Source organism: Apium graveolens, chromosome 6 (assembly GCF_009905375.1).
Source record: "Apium graveolens cultivar Ventura chromosome 6, ASM990537v1, whole genome shotgun sequence".
NCBI lineage: Eukaryota > Viridiplantae > Streptophyta > Magnoliopsida > Apiales > Apiaceae > Apium > Apium graveolens.
The window spans coordinates 32501198-32506741 of NC_133652.1; positions in this window are offsets into that span (position 1 = coordinate 32501198).

A 5544-nucleotide genomic window follows, 5' to 3' on the forward strand; every position below is an offset into this window, starting at 1 on the left:
GCCATATTTAGATGCTTCCCTTTATCTTTTTCTAAATACTTCTTTAGTTTGTACTCCCATTATTGGCCAATCAGTGCATAACTTTGCTAAGTAGGCAATGTATCTTCCAAAATTTAAGATAACTTAAACCCAAGAACACAATCTGGTTTTTCAAAGTCTAGAATAACTTTTATTCTGAAATATAACTTGGTTTTAAAACCTTACATAAGATGGGTTCAACCCTTAATAGTCACAAACTAGAGTGCAAATCTTACTTAAACTAAGATATAAAATCCTAAGAAAGCAAAGCTTCAAGGTGCTTTTGAACCTTGTTACCACTATAGTAAGTACAAGCTATAGGTAGTAAACCTTTAGGTTTTGAGTGTGCCTAGTCTGAGGTATTTCTTCCCCTTCCATGGTTTCCAACTTGGGAGATCCTCTTCCTTGAACGCTCTTAACCTTGTATGGCCCTTCCCAATTAGGGCGAGCTTTCCTTTCGGCCCTACTCCAGAAGCCTCCACCTTCCTTAGGACCAAATCCTCTTGCTTGAAAACCCTTTCCCTCACCCTCAGGTTGTAGTAAAAGGAAGCTTTCTTCTGATATTCTACGATCTTCGCGTGCGCTGCATCTTGTACTTCATCTATCAAGTCCAGTGCTAACCTTTGCCCTTCTTCATTTTCCTCAGCGTTGTATGCTTGGATCCTGGGAGACGAGTGTGATATTTCCACAGGAACAACTGCTTCCACTCTATATGCTAGCATGAACGGGTGTTGCTCCTATAGTAACTCTGCACGTGGTTCTGTAAGTCCCAAAGTATCGACAGTATTTTATCCACCCAATTATTTCTGGACTTTTCAAACCTCTTCTTTAACCCATCTAGAATGATACGATTTGCAACCTCTTCTTGCCCATTGGCTTGAGGGTGAGCAACAGAGGTGAACCTCAAGTCAATTTCGTTCTCCTCACTATACTTTCTGAATTCTTCATTATTAAACTAAGTTCCGTTGTCAGCCCAATTCGGGTTTAATTAATGCGATATTCATTACGCAATCAGGGTTTATTTTATTCCCTATCATATTTTCTTAAGATCAACTCTCAGCTTGTGGCAACTTATCTTTACTTTCATGTTGCAAGGTTTGTAATCAAACTTGTCACAGAATGAGTAGGGATCTTTAGTTTTTGCCTTATTGTACTTGCATGCTCCCAATCCTGGCTTACTTACAACCTTTTTACAAAGGTGAGTTAGATGATTCACAGAGCCACATTTTTGTTATTATTTTCTTAGAGCATCTGCAACATAAGCAAAATTATTGCTCTTATTTATCCAAATCGTCCTATTTCTATTCTTCCTTTCTTTCTTGCATCTTCAATTTTTACTTCCTTGACAGGTATGTTTGAATCTTGGTTGACCATGAGCTTCTTTTCAGTTTTAGGAAATTGGAGTTATTTCTACATTTTTCTTCTCATTGTCCTCATCAACAATTTCTTGCTTTATGATCAACTCTTCTTCACTGAAATCTATTTCGCATGCTTTGAACATAGGTGTACCAACCTTTCTCAACATAGCTGGGTCATCTTCATTTTATGTTCCTTTCCCTTTACCACCAACATCTTTCTTGTTGATATTTAAAGCATTATAATCAAGATCAATTGCTATGTTAGCACATGGTTTGTTCTTCTCATGGTACTGACCAACCAACTCAGATGTATTCCTGAATGATTTCAGTTTCACCTCATTCTTTTCAGTTTTTTCTCTTAACACAACTTCAATCTCATTGGCACACTTCAGCTTATTTTTCAAATATTAATTCTCTTGCTTAAATGACTCAATCTCCACAAGCAGTAGATCCATCTTTTGCTTCTCACTCTCAAGCTTCTCATTAGAATTTGATAACCTGCTTACTTCCTCAGTAGCTGCTACTCAGCTTGTGTGTATATGAAACATCTCCACACTTATCTTTTCCACAGTCTCCTTATATTGACTAGCATTTAAATCAATGGTGGTTAGAGTTGGTACCTTTGATTTTGAAGTGGATGCTTCTTCATGCTCAAAATCCATTAGTGCATAGTTTCCAACTTCTTCATCCTCATCATCAACATCAGTGTCATCCCAACTCTTTCCTTCTGCAATATAAGCTTTTCCATACTGCTTCTTCAAGAGATCTTCATACTTTACTTCCAGTTCAATATATGCCTTGTCTTTCTTCACCTTTTTAGGTTTTCTGCATTCAGTAGCAAAGTGACCTAACTCATCACAGTTGAAGCACCTTATCTTTGATCTGTCCACGGATCCAGTTTTGTAGCCATCTTTGCTAACTGAATTTTACTGAGTTTTTGGTTTCCAATTGTTGTTGTTGGAAGATAGTCCCTTGCCCTTGAAGAACCTTGGTTTCTTAACTCTTATGTTGGAGAATTTTCTAGCCAAGTAAACCATGGATTGGTCCATTTCATCTAGCTCATCCAAGGTATAATATTCATCTTCCTCCAGTTCCAATACAACTTGCTTCTGAGGTCCTTTATTCTTTTGTTCCATAGCTTGAACAACTGGAACTTGATCATCTTGCTCATCTTGCCTTTGTTCTCTTTCATTCACAATCAAAGCACTTGAACCATCAACAACATGTCTATGATGTGCTTTTACTGACTTTCTTTGCAGCATCTCAAGTTCATAGGTTTTCAAGATTCCATATAGAACTTCCAAAGTCATTCTGCTTAAATCTCTTCCTTCTCTTATGGCTGATATCTTTTGTTCAAGATGGTCAGGAAGAGCTAGTAAAAACTTTAGGTTAACCTCCTCAGCTTTATAATATTTATCATGTAGCTGCAAGTCATTTATCAGTTTGTTGAACCTTTCAAAAACTTCAGTAATTCCTTCTTTTGGTTAGCCATAAACCTTTCATACTAAGAAACCAGAATCCTCCTTTGGTTTGACCTAACTTCCTCTGTTCCTTCACATAATAGCTCTATTTTATCCCAGATCTGTTCATTCTGTGTCACATTTCACAATGTTATTATACATTACATTGTCAAGTGACTCTATCAAGATCAGCTGCAAGCCACTATCTAGAAGATTTTTTATTTTTCAGGCTCTAGTATATTCTGAAGGATCTTTAGGAGCATAATGTGCTAGAATGACCATATCTCCAATCTGTAGATTCCTCAACTCTTACCATGGGGGTGAAAGACCCATTCTTGAGGATCTGAATGTATAGTCGATTGGTCATCCTGATGAACAGCATCATTTTCTTTTTCCATAGTGTGTAGTTAGATCTGTCAAAGGTAGGGATTTTAATACTGCTGATTTTCTGTGTATTCATTCTTCCAAGATCTTTAATCATTTTTCTTTCAGATTTTGCTTTGATACCACTTGTTAGTTAATGAATACAACATAGAGGGGGGGTGAATGTGTTTTGAATAATTTTGAAGGCTTTTTAATTTACTTAAACTTGGTGAACAAAATAGACAAGAATTGTAACAATATTATGTTAACTGAATTAAAGACAGTGAACACAAACTTTCAGAACTCACTTAATTTTATATAAAAATCAAGCTAGTGTTTCGCTACAAATTTCAACTCAGCTTCTCTCTTGAGAGTTACAAGATTTTCTAGATCTCTTTTGTTACAACTAAAACAAAGCATCCAGTGTTTACTTTATAGAACAGTAAACACTTGTTTCACACAGCATGCAATAGCATGTACTAAACCCTACTTTTGCATAACTAATTTTTCAATTTCCGGCTTAGTGTATCTTTAAAATCGAGCATGTCTGTGACTTTACTTTGTCAGTTAATCTTGGCCTTTGATCTTGTAGTCTTCACGCTACTTTTGTAGACTTATCAAATTAGTGATTGATTTTTTTGTTGATTGATAATCCTAGATATTTTACTGATCTGCATTTTGTACTTTGAGTTTTATATCAAGATCTCCAGTTTGTCATATAGAGAACTCGACATCTCGATAAGTATAATGACTTATCGAGATCTCTTATTACTCTAATCTGTTTTGACTTATCAAAGTCTCTGAGTTCTCTATAAAAGAATTTAGCTTGTCGAGGTCTCCAATCTTCATGTCTTCATTTTGGCTTATCGATATCTCTGAGTTCTCTAGTGAAGAAATGACTTGTCGATATCTCAGAGATCTCTAGTGATATTTTGACTTATCGATATCTCAGAGATCTCTAGTGATATTTAGACTTATCGATATCTCAGAGTTCTCTAGTGAAGAAATGACTTGTCGATATCTCCAATCTCCATGTCTTCAATTTGGCTTGTCGATATCTCTGAGACTTCTCTATAAGCTTTTCTTGACTTCTCGGATAAGTAATTCTGGAGTTCTCGAATGACTTCTCTATAAGACATAATATGTGACTTGTAGATTTCTTGACTTAGAATGTTTTTCCCAAAACAGAATTATTCAACTCCAAGATTCTTCACATTGTCTCTGAGGCATGATCTTCATGATCTTCCTCCAGAGTTTATTCTTAGAATTGAGACTGTTTACAGAAAAATACTTCAGTCTAATCTATTTACACTTTTACAGTCTTAAGTGATAAAACAAAATGCAAACTTAGATTATCATACAACTTACTCAGGGTTGCCAATTTGACTTAGTCTTGTTATAGTACAGGCATGTCTTGCACAACAAATGCCACAGACCCACCTTTCTTCCTTTCTCTATCAGCTCATCTTGTTCCATTTAAAGCTTCATAGTTCTTCAAAATACCATACAGTCTCTCAAGAGTAAAATCTGTGTACTTTAGTGATATTCTGAGAGAGGCTGTCATTTGGCTTCCATTCCTTTGGTAAAGACCTAAGAAATTTAAGGTGGGAAATCCTTGGTTTGGTAGACTCTTCCATACAACTTCAGTCCATTTTACAACTTTTGAAATCTACTGAAGGTATCATTCAAGGACTTACCATCTTCAAAATGGAAGTGTTCATATTATTGTATGAGAAGTTGCATCTTGTTTTCTCAGACTTGCTCAGTTCTTTCACATAGCACTTGAACTTGATCCCAAATTTCCTTAGCAGTATTGCAGTTTATAACATTGTCAAACATGTCTTGAGCAAGATTATTGAACAATATGTTCATGGCCTTTTTGTATTTGTGATCTTCTTCAATATCTTCATCAGTTCATTATGACTTGGGTTTTGGAACAATTTTTTCATTTTCAGTAGCTTCACCGGCTTCTGTTGCAGCCTTTCGAGGAACATGAGGTCCATTCTCTATTCAATTAACATAGCTTTCATCTTGAGAAGGTAGATGAAGGTGCATTATCACTTTCTAGTGATGATAGTTGTCTTTGTTCCAGAATTGGAATCTTCACTCCAACATCCTTCCTGCTTATGTTGTTTGATTTCTTTGATCTTTAAACTCTTTTTGTTTTAAGAGCTTTCTCTGATACCAACTGTTATCCCCTAAAAATACAACAACGGAATTATAGAAGAGGGGTTGAATGGAATTCTGGTTACTTTATGCTTTTCTGAAAAGTTCTTTCTTAAATATACAATTGTGTTTTCAATATACAAGAATGAAAATAAGACTTTAAAAGTATTAAAATAATA